This window comes from Scyliorhinus torazame, chromosome 4, assembly GCF_047496885.1.
Source record: "Scyliorhinus torazame isolate Kashiwa2021f chromosome 4, sScyTor2.1, whole genome shotgun sequence".
In the NCBI taxonomy this organism is placed as follows: Eukaryota; Metazoa; Chordata; class Chondrichthyes; order Carcharhiniformes; family Scyliorhinidae; genus Scyliorhinus; species Scyliorhinus torazame.
The window spans coordinates 18,611,954-18,628,411 of record NC_092710.1 but is presented as its reverse complement, the minus strand read 5'-3'; the positions used below and the strand labels follow the sequence as shown (position 1 = coordinate 18,628,411).

The following is a 16,458-nucleotide window of genomic DNA, read 5'->3' as shown; positions in this document are numbered from 1 at the left end:
TACAACCCTCCCTATCTCTGTGACCTCCTCCAGCCCCTACAACCCTCCCTATCTCTGTGACCTCCTCCAGCCCCTACAACCCTCCCTATCTCTGTAACCTCTTCCAGCCCCTACAACCCTCCCTATCTCTGTGAACTGCTCCAGCCCCTACAACCCTCCCTATCTCTGTGACCTCCTCCAGCCCCTACACCCCTCCCTATCTCTGTGACCTCCTCCAGCCCCTACAACCCTCCCTATCTCTGTGACCTCCTCCAGCCCCTACAACCCCCCCCTATCTCTGTGAACTGCTCCAGCCCCTACAACCCTCCCTATCTCTGTGACCTCCTCCAGCCCCTACAACCCTCCCTACCTCTGTAACCTCCTCCAGCCCATACACCCTCCCTATCTATGTAACCTCCTCCAGCCCCTACAACCCTCCCTGTCTCTGTAACCTCCTCCAGCCCCTACAACCCTCCCTATCTCTGTGACCTCCTCCAGCCCCTACACCCCTCCCTATCTCTGTGACCTCCTCCAGCCCCTACAACCCTCCCTATCTCTGTGACCTCCTCCAGCCCCTACAACCCCCCCTATCTCTGTGAACTGCTCCAGCCCCTACAACCCTCCCTATCTATGTGACCTCCTCCAGCCCCTACACCCCTCCCTATCTCTGTGACCTCCTCCAGCCCCTACAACCCCCCCCTATCTCTGTGAACTGCTCCAGCCCCTACAACCCTCCCTACCTCTGTAACCTCCTCCAGCCCATACACCCTCCCTATCTCTGTGACCTCCTCCAGCCCCTACTACCCTCCCTATCTATGTAACCTCCTCCAGCCCCTACAACCCTCCCTATCTCTGTAACCTCCTCCAGCCCCTACAACCCTCCCTATCTCTGTGACCTCCTCCAGCCCCTACACCCCTCCCTATCTCTGTGACCTCCTCCAGCCCCTACAACCCTCCCTATCTCTGTGACCTCCTCCAGCCCCTACACCCCTCCCTATCTCTGTGACCTCCTCCAGCCCCTACTCCCCTCCCTATCTCTGTAACCTCCTCAATTTTCTGCAACCCTGCCCATTGCTATATCCACATGCATCCCCAACAGCCCTCCTGCACCTAGACACTCCTCCAATTCGATGGCCGCTCCGCTGATCGCTGCCCTGTCTTTCAATGTCGGGGCCTCACATTCTGGAATTTCCTGTCTAAACCTCTCCTGCTTTCTGATTCTCCTTCAAACGTTAAATCATGGACTAAGCTCTGGGCTCACATTTCCTCCGGTGGCACGGTCCCTAGCTGCTGTTGGACGTTCCCCCAGCGTGGGACATTTTCTCTGTGCTGAAGGTGCTGTGTGAATGCAAGCTGTTGTTGTTGTTGTTGGGGATTTCTTCCTGTTCGGTTCAAACTCTCCTGGCCACTGTGTGGGGCTGTGGAGGCCTGATCTGTCTCGGCTGTGCAGCTGACGGAGGGAAAGACAGAGAAACAGGGCTGAATTGTGGCAGGAAGGTAAGTCTCTGCTCTCGACCCTCCTTTACGTTTCGAACCATGTTCCCAGAAGCTGCTCTGACAATGTGTGGAGTCTCGAGATGGTGGGTCTGTCTCAGTCTGAGTTTGTACACTCACTCTCTCTCTCTCTGTGCTATTTTAGATATATTGTGTGCAAATAGCACACTGCAGTGTTTGAACCCCCAATCAGTTGTCAATTCATTGTGAAAATCTGTCCGGACACATCTGTCCAACCTAGAGCCCAGAGTTAGCATCCCCAGGAGTGGAGCACTCAGCCTGGGGGCGTTGTTCTAATTGAGGCCCCTGCTGCAGGCCCGTGTTCAGACCTCACCAGCTGTCAGTTCGAAACACAGGGCACCGGAATGTGTCCTGTTTTGAAAAAGAGAAGTTTGTTTGCTCTTTGGACTGTTACTAGTGTCCCACCACTGTTGGGAAAAGAAATGTAATTTTCAATGATTTATTTTTGTATTAGTAAACATGAGAAATAAGGCAATCTTTTAAGGGTAACATTTACGTGCCTGGAAGGGTAAAACCTATCGGTAGATTCATGCTGGACATGTGTTGGGGTTGCTTAATTTCCAACTGTGTTGCTGTTGTGCTTAGAGAGGGCTACGGCATGATGAATAAATACTAATAGCAGAGGCGATGCTTAGCAACAAGGACCCACATCTCTGAGGGAAGGGCTTGCCTTTGTTCTTAATTTGAACTGTGTCACCATATGTGGATATTGTAAAGCACATAAAGGGTTCATGTAATTTTACTACTCCAGTCACTAGATGGTGCTATAGAGCAACCATATAAATATCAAATGCCTTCTTGACCTCTGGAAGATAGATGGAGAGAAAAAAAAACAAGAGTAGTTGTGAGATAGTTAAACTAATAGCATAGTTAATAGTGTAGATGTCAAATGTATTTGCTCAACTAATTCCTTAATAATATGTTTGCATCTAATTTAGTGTAGTGTGATTAGTGTGATTACCCTCTAGATATCCAAGGAATTTGGACAGAAAGAAAGTTTATCATGACTGAAGTTAAATGAACAGAGTCCAAGGCATTGTTCAGAAGAATTCAAGGAAGAGTAAACAAAGTGTGCGGAGTTTTAAATTTAAAAAAAATTCAATTAAGGGGCAATTTAGCATAGCCAATCCACCCGTCAAGCACGTCTTTGGGTTGTGGGGGGTGAGACCCACGCAGACATAGGGAGAATGTGCAAACTCCACATGGACAGTGACCCAGGGCCGGTATCGAACCCGGGTCCTCGGCGCCGTGAGGCAGACGTTCTAACCACCGTGCCACTCCAAAGTGTACTGAGTTAAAGAGACAGTTGCAGTAACTAGATTTAAAAGTGGAACAGCAGACTTCAGCGGTAAATGAAACTTTTCATGCCATTTTAATACTGTCTGGGAATAGAGAGTGAAAGCAGTTGGACTGCAGTCAAGACAAAGATCTCCGAAAGGGGTTGTTGTGAAGTCCTGGATTGGATTCACTGATAAAAGTGGAGCAGAAGCTCAGTTCAAGAGTCATTTGGAAAACATGGACTGGATTTCAGCATGCAAACCACCAAGGGGAAGCATTGTTATGAGAGAAGATTTTAGAGCTTGTTTTGGGAGTGGATATTGGAAACTCTTACATGACAATCGTCTGAGTGGGATTCTGAAGAGCCATTTTCAGACATTAACTTACGGTTTAGAGTGTATTTGACCATTGTCATATTGTGTGCTTAAAAGGAACTTTGTATGTCAATGAGCCCACTGTAGCTTAGGGTGTACCTTGGGGGCGATTCTCCGCTCCCGCACCGGTTCGGAGAATCGCCCGGGTCGCCAAATATTCCTGCGACGCCGGTCTGACGCCCTCCCGCGATTCTCCCAAGCGGCGAGAACGGCCCCGTCGAGTTCCGCATGGCGCAGGCCGGAGAATCGCCCGAGACATCCAAAATGGCGATTCTCCGGCACCCCTGCTATTCTCAGGCCCAGATGGGCCGAGCGGCCAGCCCAAAATGGCGGGTCCCCCCCACCCCCCCCCCCCCCCCGCCGCTCCTAGCCCATTATCGGGCCCTGAATCATTCGGGATAGGGGCCGTTTCGCGCCGTCGTGAACCTCGACGGCGTTCACGACGGCGCAAACACTCTGTCTCCATTTCGGAGAATCCCGCCCCTTGTACTCCATGTTAACCTTAAAATCTGTGTCCATTTGTTAATTTAAGGAGCAGTAAAGGATATTATGTTCATTTTTTTTCTATGTTTAGTGAATATTGTTTTCTTGTTAAATTTAATTTGCGGTCTTGTGACTTTGTTCCTCATTGTTTTATTTTTTAAATGTTAAAAGTTATGGTCTTTTGAATCAGGTTTCCATTCTGAGACCTTCATGTCCAGTTATAACATCAACTGGGATTATGACGCCACCCCATTCAGCCTTTCCATTAAGCCTTTTTCCTGATTAGAAACAGTGCTGGTGTCTTTTAAACTACCAAATCTGACCTCCCTCAGCTACTCCCTGCTGCAAACGCAATGTAAGAGCTTGCAGACAATATTCTAAACCTGCAAATGATTTCGCCCCTCGCGCCTGTTGGCGGGAAACAGGAGGAGGCCACTGAGTCCCTCGAGCCTATTACCTGGGCGGCACGGTAGCACAGTGATTAGCACAGTTGCTTCACAGCACCAGGGTTCGATTCTCGGCTCGGGTCACTGTCTGTGCGGAGTCTGCACGTTCTCCCTGTGTCTGCGTGGGTTTCATCCGGGTGCTCCGGTTTCCTCCCACGAACCCCGAAAGACGTGCTGTTAGGTGGATTGGACATTCTGAATTCTCCCTCCGTGTACCCGAACAGGAGCCGGAATGTGGCGACGAGGGGATTTTCACAGTAACTTCATTGCAGTGTTAATGTCGGCCTACTTGTGACACGAAAAATATTATGATTACCAGGAACAGGAGGAGGCCATTCAACCCGCCGTCCCCCGTTACCCAGGAACAGGCCATTCAGCCCTTCAAACCTATAACACAGGAACAGGAGGATGCAATTCACTCCTTCAAACCTCCTCCATTGCCTGCACCCCTCCCTATCGAATCTCTTCCAGTCTTGACAATCCCGAATCTCTTCCAGCCTTGACAATCCCCATCTTAGACCATAAGACCATAAGACATAGGAGTGGAAGTAAGGCCATTCGGCCCATCAAGTCCACTCCACCATTCAATCATGGCTGATTTCAACTCCATTTACCCGCTCTCTCTCCATAGCCCTTAATTCCTCGAGAAATCAAGAATTTATCAACTTCTGTCTTAAAGACACTCAACGTCCCGGCCTCCACCGCCCTCTGTGGCAATGAATTCCACAGACCCACCACTCTCTGGCTGAAGAAATTTCTCCTCATCTCTGTTCTAAAGTGACTCCCTTTTATTCTAAGGCTGTGCCCCCGGGTCCTAGTCTCCCCTGCTAATGGAAACAACTTCCCTACATCCACCCTATCTAAGCCATTCATTATCTTGTAAGTTTCTATTAGATCTCCCCTCAACCTCCTAAACTCCAATGAATATAATCCCAGGATCCTCAGACGTTCATCGTATGTTAGGCCTACCATTCCTGGGATCATCCGTGTGAATGTCCGCTGGACCCACTCCAGTGCCAGGAAGTCCTTCCTGAGGTGTGGGGCCCAAAGTTGCTCACAGTATTCTAAATGGGGCCTAACTAATGCTTTATAAAGCTTCAGAAGTACATCCCTGCTTTTATATTCCAAGCCTCTTGAGATAAATGACAACATTGCATTTGCTTTCTTAATTACGGACTCAACCTGCAAGTTTACCTTTAGAGAATCCTGGACGAGGACTCCCAAGTCCCCTTGCACTTCAGCATTATGAATTTTGTCACCGTTTAGAAAATAGTCCATGCCTCTATTCTTTTTTCCAAAGTGCAAGACCTCGCACTTGCCCACGTTGAATTTCATCAGCCATTTCTTGGACCACTCTCCTAAACTGTCTAAATCTTTCTGCAGCCTCCCCGCCTCCTCCATACTACCTGCCCCTCCACCTACCTTTGTATCATCGGCAAACTTAGCCAGGATGCCCCCAGTCCCGTCATCTAGATCGTTAATATATAAAGAGAACAGCTGTGGCCCCAACACTGAACCCTGCGGGACACCACTCGTCACCGGTTGCCATTCCGATAAAGAACCTTTTATCCCAACTCTCTGTCTCTGCCATCTCTCTGTTCTCATCTAATCCCAGCACCTTTTGAAACCCGACACCCGCCAACCACAATTTCGGTACCTCTCGCCGGCTGTGACTTTAGCTGTCTGAGGATGAGAATTGTGGGTGATCAGTTTGTGTTGGAAATTACCAGTTAATGAACACCTGAAAAGGATGGTGAAATCAGATTAACAGGCAAAAACCAATGGCAGAGATTTAAGGCTTTTTTTTTTGTAACTCCCAACAAGATATATATTCCATTGAGAAAGACTCGGCAAGGAGAATCCAGCATCCGTGACTAGCTGAGGACATTCGGACTCCACGCGGACAGTGACCCAGGGCCAGGATCGAACCCTGGGCCTTGGCGCCGTGAGGCAGCAGTGCTAACCACTGGGAACTTTTTTGCAAACCCACGGAGGATAGTTTAAAAGAATGAGAGCACGGGGGAAAACTAGCAAGAAATATAATCGGTAAAATCTTCCCGAAATATATAAAAAGGAGCTGGATTGGAGGAAAGGACTGGGGAATGAACAATGGGAAATGAGGAATTAGCGGAGACTTTGAACAAGTATTTAGTTTCCCTCTTCACAGGACCAGACACAAAAAGCATCCAAAGAACAGCAGAATCGAGACGTGGAACTAAAAACATTCCCAATCGTTCTGTGGAGAGGTAGGATAAACCCAGTTTGTTCTCACTGGAACGACGGAGGTTGAGGGGCGACTTGATAGAGGTCTACAAAATTATGAGGGGCACGGACAGAGTGGATAGTCAGAAGTGGAAGAGTCAATTACTAGGGAACATAGGTTTACGGTGTGAGGGGCAAAGTTTACAGGAGATGTGCGAGGGAAGTTTTTTTTACACAGAGGGTGGTGGGTGCCGGGAGAGGTGGTGAATGCAGATACGATAGTGACGTTGAGGAGACGTCTTGAAGAATACATGAATAATAATAATCTTGGTGTCACAAGTAGGCTTACATTAACACTGCAATGCAGTTACTGTGAAAATCCCCTAGTCACCACACTCCGGCGCCTGTTCGGGTACACGGAGGGAGAATTCAGAATGCCCAAATTACCGAACAGCACGTCTTTCAGGGCTTGTGGGAGGAAACTGGAGCACCCGGGGGAAACCCACGCAGAAAACAGGGAGAACGTGCAGACTCCTCACGGTGACCCACCGGGAATCGAACCTGGTTCCCTGGCGCTGTGAATAGTGCTAATCATTGTGCTACCGTGAATAGGATGGGAATATGGGATAAGGAGCCCGGAAGTGGAGAAGGTTTCAATTTAGACTGGCATCATGATCGACGCAGGTTTGGAGGGCCGAAGGGCCTGTTCCTATGCTGTTCTTTGTATTTTTGTTCACTGGGGAAAACGTTTGAGGAAACCTAACAAGACTGAAGGCTAACATGTCGTCTGGGCCCGATGACCTGCAGCCCAGGGTATTGAAATAACTGGCTCGGTCATAGAAGGCAGAGAGTAGCAATGGAAGGGTGCTTTTCTGGTTGGAGGGCTGTGACCAGTGGTGTTCCACAGGGATCAGTGCTGGGACCTTTGCTGTTTGTAGTATATATAAATGATTTGGAGGAAAATGTAACTGGTCTGATTAGTAAGTTTGCAGACGACACAAAGGTTGGTGGAATTGGGGATAGCGATGAGGACTGTCGGAGGATACAGCTGGATTTTGATAGTTTGGAGACTTGGGCGGAGAGATGGCAGATGGAGTTTAATCCGGACAAATGTGAGGTAATGCATTTTTGGAATACAGGTAGGGAATATTGAAATAACTTGGGCAGCACGGTAGCCTTGTGGATAGCACAATTGCTTCACAGCTCCAGGGTCCCAGGTTCGATTTCAGCTTGGGTCACTGTCTGTGCGGAGTCCTCCCCGTGTGTGCGTGGGTTTCCTCCGGGTGCTCCGGTTTCCTCCCACAGTCCAAAGATGTGCAGGTTAGATGGATTGGCCATGCTAAATTGCCCTTAGTGTCTAAAATTGCCCTTAGTGTTGGGTGGGGTTACTGGGTTATGGGGATAGGGTGGCGGTGTTGACCTTGGGTAGGGTGCTCTTTCCAAGAGCCAGTGCAGACTCGATGGGCCGAATGGCCTCCTTCTGCACTGTAAATTCTATGATAATATACAGTGAATGGTAGAACCCTCAAGAGTATTGAAAGTCAGAGAGATCTAGGTGTACAGGTCCACAGCTCACTGAAAGGGGCAACACAGGCGGCGAAGGTAGTCACGAAGGCATACGGCTTGCTTGCCTTCATTGGCCGGGGCATTGAGTATAAGAATTGGCAAGTCATGTTGCAGCTGTATAGAACCTCAGTTAGACCACACTTGGAGTATAGTGTTCAATTCTGGTCACCTCACTACCAGAAGGATGTGGAGGCTTCAGAGAGGATGCAGAAGTGATTTATCAGGATGTTGCCTGGTATGGAGGGCATTAGCTATGAGGAGCGGTTGAATAAACTTGGTTTGTTCTCACTGGAACGAAGGCGGTTGAGGGGCGACCTGATAGAGGTCTACAAAATTATGAGGGGCATTGACAGAGTGGATAGTCAGAGGCTTTTCCCCAGGGTAGAGGGGTCAATTACTAGGGGGCATAGGTTTAAGGTGAGAGGGGCAAGGTTTAGAGGAGATGTACGAGGCAAGCTTTTTACACAGAGGGTAGTGGGTGCCTGGAACTCGCTGCCGGAGGAGGTGGTGGAAACGGGGACGATAGTGACACTTAAGGGGCATCTTGACAAATACATGAATAGGATGGGAATAGAGGGATACGGACCCAGGAAGTGTAGAAGATTGTAGTTTAGTCGGGCAGCATGGTCGGCACGGGCTTGGAGGGCCGAAGGGCCTGTTCCTGTGCTGTACATTACTTTGTACTACAGAGGTAGTGGATGCATTGGTGGTAATCTTCCAACATTCTGGAAAGATCCCAGTGGATTGAACAATGGCAGATATAACCCCTCTATTCAAGAATAGGGGGAGACTGAAAGCGGGAAATATCAGGCCAGTTCGCCTAACATCTGTCATTGGGGAACAGTGTAAGAATCCATTTTTAAAATGTTTTTATTGAAGTTTTTACATTTCATGCACTCTACATTCAGTAAGGATTAATGCGTTGGTTACAATGTTCCGGTCATTTTCCCACCCCGCTTAATTGGTTGTTTCAGGGTCCTTTCCTGGGTCCCTTACGGTACAATGGGCAGTTATCTGCTATTTACATGCGAGGTGTCCTTCCCTTCCCTCCACTCTCCCCCCTCTCTTCTCCCTCCCCCTGTCCTGTTTTTGGCATTTCCCTGGGGGCTCCTTTTCTTGTGGCCTTGTTATCGGCCCCCTGGCCTCTGTATTGGCCGTTTTCCGGCCTCTCTCTCTCTCTCGTTCTCGAGTCTCCCGTTCCCTGCGGTCCCGTTGGCTCGCGTGTGTCCTCGGCAAGGGCCTCGGCCCTCTTCCCCCCCCCATGAATAGTTCTGGTCGGCCCGTCACCAGGACGCTCGGGCGTGGCTCGACCCTCAACCCCCACAACCTTGGACGTTGCCTCGAAGAAGGTTGTCCGGTACCCGACAAGCCTGGGGCAGGCCCAGAACATGTGGGCCTGGTTGGCCGGGCCTCCTTGGCACCGCTCACATTTGTCCACCACCTCCGGGGAAGAGCCTGCTCATTCGGGTTCTGGTCAGGTGAGCTCTGCGCACCACTTTCAAACTGCATGAGGCTGAGCCTTGCACGTGTGGAGTTGGCCCTGCACAGTGCTTCGCTCCAGAGTCCCCACCCTGTTTCCATCCCGAGCTCCTCCTCCCATATTCCCCGTGTTGCGTCCAGTGGGGAGCGTCCTTAAAGGATCCCAGTTTCCTCTCCCAGACCGTCCGCGTCCAGTAACTCCTCCTGATTGCTTTTCGAGGTCCATGAGTAAGCTGTCATCTCCTTGCGAAGAAAAGTTTTGGCCTGTAGATGTTGGAGTTCGTTCCCAATTGGTCATTCCAGTCTCTCTGCAAGTTGCTCCAAGGTTGCTCATCTGTCTTCCGTGTAAACGTTCTAACCGTCAGTGTCCAACCCCCCCCCACCCGCCCCCGCTCCCTCCTGGTCATATTTCCTCCTCTTAAAGGTGGCGTTGAGCAAGGCTGGTGCAAACGTATGGTTGCCGCAGATGGGGGCCATGATGGACACTTCTTCCGGACCGAAATGCTGCCTCATTTGGTTCCAAATTCTCAGCACTGGGCTTGCTGTGTGTTTTGCTGGCAGGGCTGGGAGCGCTGCCGTGGTTGGGGCCCGGAGTGCTATTCCTGTACAGGAGTTCTCCTCCATCCTCACCCATTCCGTGTCTGGCTCCTTCACCCATCCCCTCGCTCCTTCGACCGTGGCTGCCCAGCGGTAGTATTACAAGTTCGGGGGGCCAGGCCCTCCACATGTTTCTTCTTCTTTGTAGTACTGTTTTGGGGATTCTCGGATTCTTCCCCCCCCCACCCCATAATAATCATCTTGTCTATTGAATGGAAAAAGGCCTTGGGGATGTAGACTGAAGAGGAAGCTGGGCAGTACGTACAGCTTGATCATCTGTACACTTCCTGCCAGGGAACGTGGGAGTGCATTCCATCTCAGTCGGTCCTTTTTACTTTCTCCGCCAGCCTGGCCAGGTTCCACTTGTAGATCCGTGTCCCGTCCTGGGCAATCGGGATCCCAGGTAGTGGAACTTACTTTGGCCTAGTTTAAATGGCAGCCCCTCCAGCTCTGGCCCTCCCACTCTCGGGTTCACTGGGAATAATACGCTTTTTGCCCAGGATGACTTTGGAGCCCAAGAAGGCGCCGAACTCTCCCAGGAGTTTCATGATTCCGTTCATTCCGCTTTGCGGGTCCGAGATGTAGAGGAGCAAGTCAGCGCGTAGAGCTAGACTCTGTGCTCTCTGCCTCCTCTTCCGATTCCCTTCCCGCGTCTCGCCACTCTCAGGACGATCGTCAGCGGCTCGATTGCCAGGGCGAACCAGAGCGGGGACAGCGGGCGTCCCCTGCCTTGTGCCTCCGTGCAGCTTGAAGTATTCGGAGCTGGTGGCATTGGTCCGTACGCCTGCCTCGGGGGCGTTGTACAGGAGTTTCACCCAGGAGGTGAATCCTGTCCCCAGCCAAACCGCTCTCGTACCTCAAAAGAGGTATTTCCACTCGACTCTGTCGAAGGCCTTTCCTGCGTCCAGGGAGACGGCCACCTCTGGTGTTCCCTCCCCGGATAGAGTCATTATCACCTTCAGCAGTCGTTTGACGTTCGCAGTTAGTTGTCTACCCTGAACAAAGCCTATCATAAAAATAATAACCTTTATTAGGATCACAAGTAGGCTTACATTAACACTGCAATGAAGTTACGCTTAGCCAGGGCTTTTGCGAATATTTTCCAATCTCTTTTGTTCCATCCCTTATTGCCCTTGAGTTGCTTGCTTGGCAAATTTGGCGGACAGTGGGGATAAATGGGTGTTTCTCTGGTTGACAATCAGTGGCTAGTGGCGTGCCTCAGTGTTGGGACCACAACTGTTTACAATTTACACAGATGATTTGAGTTGGGGACTAAGTGCACTGTGTCAAAGTTCACAGATGAACTCAGAAGAGTGGTAGAGCAAAGTGTGCAGAGGACACTGAAAGATATATAGATAGTTTTACTGAGTGGGCAAGGGTCCGGCAGATGGAGTTCAATGTTGGTAAATGCGAGATCATCCATTTTGGTGGCAATAATATTTAACTGGTAAAAAAAATTACAGTACGCTGCCGTGCAGAGAGACCTGGGTATCCTTGTGGATGAATTGCAAAAAGTTGGTTTGCAGGTGCAGCAGGTAATTAAGAAGGCAAATGGAATTTTGTCCTCCATTGCGAGAGGGATGGAGTTATGTTGTTATGTTGCAGCTGTACAGGTTGCTGGTGAGGCCACACCTGGAGTACTCTGTACAGTTTTGGTCTCCTTACTTGAGAAAGGCTGTACTGGCACTGGAAGGGATGCAGAGGAGATTCACTCGGTTGATTCCGGAGTTGAGAGGATTGGGATATGAGGAGAGACTGAGTAGACTGGGACTATGTTCATTGGAATTTGGAAGAATGAGAGGGGGATCTTATAGAAACATATCAAGTTCTGAAGGGAATAGATAGAAGTAGGGAGCTTTCCACGTAGTTGAAACTAAAACTAGGGGGTATAGCTGCAAAATAAGTGGGAGCAGATTTAGAACTGAGTTGAAGAGGAACCTCTTCACCCAAAGGATTGTGAATCTGTGGAATTCCCTGCCCAGTGAAGCAGTTGAGGGTACCTCGCTGAATGTTTTTAAGGTAAAGATAGATAGATTTTTGAACAGTAAAGGAATTAAGGGTTATGGTGAGCAGGTAGTAAGTGGATCTGAGTCCACAAAAAGATCAGCCATGATCTCATTGAATGGCGGAGCAGGTACGAGGGACCAGATTACATAGAATTTGCAGTGCAGAAGGAGGCCATTCGGCCCATCGGGCCTGCACCAGCCCTTGGAAAGAGCACCCCAATTAAGCACCACACCTCCACCTTATCCCCTAGTAACCCCACTTAACCTTATTGGACAATAAGGGCAGTTTAGCATGGCCAATCCACCTAAATCTTTGGCGTGTGGGAGGAAACCGGAGCACCCGGAGGAAACCCACGCAGACACGGGGAGAACGTGCAGACTCCGCACAGACAGCGACCCAAGCCGGAATCGAACCTGGGACCCTGGCGCTGTGCAGCAACAGTGCTAACCACTGTGCTGCCCAAATGGCCTACTCCTGCTCCTACTTCTGATGTAGTTAGCAGTCAACCGCATCGCTGTGTGGGATCTGGAGTCGCCAGTCCGGGGTAAGGACAGATCTCCCTCCCTAAAGGGACATTAGTGAACCAGTTGGGTTTTTACAACAACTGATGACGATTGTTGGATTCACCGTTGCAGAGACGAGCTGTTCAATTTCAGATTTAGCAATTCAATTTAAGTTCCACCAGTTTCCCTGATGGGGTTTGAACCCTTGTCCTCTGGAGAAATAGCCTGGGCCTCTGGATTACAAGTCCTGCGATGTGGCCACTATGCTGCCTTTTTCCTCCATAGCTGTTGCGGACGGGCAGGCCACAATCCCTGGGTGTCTGACAGCATTAGAATCAGATGGCCCGAAGCTGCTTTGAGGGGGTGATGGTTTAACCTGAGGATCACCACACCTCAGGCGAGGGACCAGGTTGAGAAGGCCTCAGCCGGGACAGGAATCAAACCCACGCTGCTGGCCTCGCTGTGCGTCATGAACCAGCCGTCCAGCCCACTGAGCTAAACCAGCCCGCATGACAATGAAACTACAGTCCAAACCCCATCTGGTTCACTAATGTACTTCAGGCAAGGAAATCTGCCGGCCGTCGAATTCTCCGGCACCGGAGATTCGACGGGGGCGGGAATCGTGCCGCCCCGGTCGGCATGGCCCCCCCCGCCCCCGGCGATTCTCCGGCCCGCGATGGGCCGAAGTCCCCGCTGCGGGCCTGTGCCGTGGGGGCACTCTTTTACTGCGCATCGGTCGTGTAGGTCTCCGCGATGGCTGATGCGTAGGTGTCCCCCCCCCCTGCGCATGCACGGGGATGATGTCAGCAGCCACTGACGCTCCCTCGCATGCGCGGACTTCCGCCGGCCGGCGGAGTCCCTTCGGCCCCAACTGGCATGGCGGCAAAGGCCTCCCACGCCAGCCGGGGGGACGGCAACCACTCCGGCGCGGGCCTAGCACCTAAAGGTGAGGGCTTGGCACCGAAAGTTGTGGAGAAATCCGCACCTTTGAGGCGGCCCGACGCCGGAGGGGTTCCCGCCACTCCATCCCGCCGGGACCCCCCGACTGGGCTTGTTCCCACTGGAGTTTAGAAGAGTGACGGCGGACTTGATAGAGGTTTATAAGATCCTGAACGGTGTTGACAAGGTGGACGTGGAAAGCATGTTTCCTCTTGTGGGCGAGTCCGAAATGAGGGGACACTCGTAAAATTAGGGTTCGTCCTTACGGGACAAAGGTGAGGAGATATTTATCCTCGGAGTGTTACATGACTTTGGAACTCTCTGCCTCAGAAGACAGTGGAGTTGGGCTTCATTGAATATTTTAAGTGGAGGTGGGTGGATTCATATTGGGCAAGGGGATCAAATGTTATCGGGGTAGATGGGAATGTGGAATTCGAAACACAGATTATACAACATAGAACATTACAGCGCAGTACAGGCCCTTCGGCCCTCGATGTTGCGCCGACCTGTGAAACCACTCTGAAGCCCATCTACACTATTCCCTTATCGTCCATATGTCTATCCAATGACCATTTGAATGCCCTTAGTGTTGGCGAGTCCACTACTGTTGCAGGCAGGGCATTCCACACCCTTATTACTCTCTGAGTAAAGAACCTACCTCTGACATCTGTCTTATATCTATCTCCCCTTAATTTAAAGCTACGTCCCCTCGTGCTAGACATCACCATCCGAGGAAAAAGGCTCTCACTGTCCACCCTATCCAATCCTCTGATCATCTTGTATGCCTCAATTAAGTCACCTCTTAACCTTCTCTCTAACGAAAACAGCCTCAGGTCCCTCAGCCTTTCCTCATAAGATCTTCCCTCCATACCAGGCAACGTTCTGGTAAATCTCCTCTGCACCCTTTCCAATGCTTGCACATCCTTCCTATAATGCGGCGACCAGAATTGCACGCAATACTCCAAATGCGGCCGCACCAGAGTTTTGTACAGCTGCAACATGACCTCATGGCTCCGAAACTCAATCCCTCTACCAATAACAGCTAACACACCGTACACCTTCTTAACAACCCTCTCAACCTGGGTGGCAACTTTCATGGATCTATGTACATGGACACCGAGATCTCTCTGCTCATCCACACTGCCAAGAAACTTACCATTAGCCCAGTACTCGGTCTTCCTGTTATTCCTTCCAAAATGAATCACCTCACACTTTTCTGCATTAAACTCCATTTGCCACCTCTCAGCCCAGCGCTGCAGCTTATCTATGTCCCTCTGTAACTTGTAACATCCTTCCGCACTGTCCACAACTCCACCGACTTTAGTGTCATCTGCAAATTTACTCACCCATCCTTCTACACCCTCCTCCAGGTCATTTATAAAAATGACAAACAGCAGTGGCCCCAAAACAGATCCTTGTGGTACACCACTAGTAACTGGACTCCAGTCTGAACATTTCCCATCAACCACCACCCTTTGTCTTCTTCCAGCTAGCCAATTTCTGATCCAAACTGCTAAATCACCCTGAATCCCATGCCTCCGTATTTTCTGAAGATCAATCATGATCTTCACAGTATCACAAATGTTAGGGCACAGAAGGAGGATCATTTGGCCCATTGTGTCTGCAGCTGCCCCCAAAATGACTTTGTGCCAATCCCCATCCTTTTCCCCGTATCCTACACATTGTTTCCATTCAAATAATCACCTAAAACCCTCTTAAGTCCCTCGAGTGAAGCTGCCTCCGCCCACACTTCCAGACAGTGCATTCCCGACTCGAACCGCTCGCTGTGTGAAAAGGTTTTTTCTCACATCCCATTTGATTGTTTGTAAATCACTTCAATCTGTGCCCTCTCGTCCTGGATCCTTTGACGAGAGAGAACATTTTACCCCATCGACTCGGTCCAGCCCCCTTATGATTTTGAACATCTCTGAGCCTCCAAGGGGAAGAGTCCCAACCTCTCCAATCTATCCTCATAACAGAAGTTTCTCATCCCTGGAACCAGTCTTGTGAACCTCTTCCACACTCGCTCCAACGTGTTCACATCCTTCCTGTAGTGTGGCTCCCAGAAGGGACCCCACTTCAGCTGGGGTCTAACTAGTGCCTTGTTTAAGTTCAGAATAACCCCCTTGCTCTATATTCCCATTAATAAATCCCAGATACTATCTGCTTCATTCACTGCTCTCCCCACCTGTCCTGCCGCCGTCAATGCTCTGTGCACAAATACAGCGAGGTCCCTCTGCTCCCGCCCCTGAAGCATTCTACCGCTTATCTTGTCTGGTGTCTCCATGTTTTTGCTAGCAAAATGAACCATCTCACACTTCTCTGCACTAAACATTATCTGCCCACTCCACCAACCTGTCTATGTCCTTATGAAGTTCAACACCTTCATCTTCAATTTACTGTACTTCCCGATTTTGCACCATCTGCAAACTTTGAAACTGTCACCTGCACACCAGGATCTTGTATCTTAAAAAAAAAAATAATCAGGAGAAGGTTCCCAATACCGACCCCTGGGGAACACCACTACAAGGGCAGCACGGTAGCATTGTGGATCGCACAACTGCTTCACAGCTCCAGGGTCCCAGGTTCGGTTCCGGCTTGGGTCACTGCCTGTGGGGAGTCTGCACATCCTCCCCGTGTGTGCGTGGGGTCCTCCGGTTTCCTCCCACAGTCCAAAGATGGGCCGGTTAGGTGGATTGGCCGCGATAAATTGCCCTTAGTGTCCAAAATTGCCCTTCGTGTTGGGTGGGATTACTGGGTTTTGGGGATAGGGTGGAGGTGTGGACCTTGGGTAAGGTGCTCTTTCCAAGAGCCGGTGTGGGCTCGATGGGCCGAATGGCCTCCTTCTGCACTGTAAATTCTATGAAAATTATCTATGAAAACCTTCCTTCAGCCTGAAAAATAGCCATTGACCGCAATCCCTATTATTCCGCCAATTTTGTATCCACGTTGCCACTGACCCTTTCACCCCCGTGAGCTTTTCTCACTAGCCTCGCGTGGCACTGCGTCGGACGTCTCTTGAAAGTCCACGCGCACCACATCCGCGGCGTCACCCCCCGTCGACCCTCTCTGCGAGCTCTTCGCAAGTCC

At 50.4% G+C, this 16,458-nt stretch overlaps 1 protein-coding gene across 2 annotated transcripts in view; it reads left to right on the top strand.

Moving 5' to 3' along the window:
* The first annotated feature begins 1,328 nt into the window (after positions 1-1,328).
* LOC140410142 (centromere protein Q-like) overlaps positions 1,329-16,458 on the top strand; it is a 73,020-nt gene continuing 57,890 nt past the window's right edge. Inside the window, exon 1 of one of the 2 annotated variants that reach the window (XM_072498097.1) lies at positions 1,329-1,476. The gene's annotated coding sequence lies outside the window, so the exon portion shown is untranslated. Of the gene's footprint in view, positions 1,560-16,458 lie in introns of both variants that reach the window. The other variant, XM_072498100.1, reaches the window with a different exon arrangement.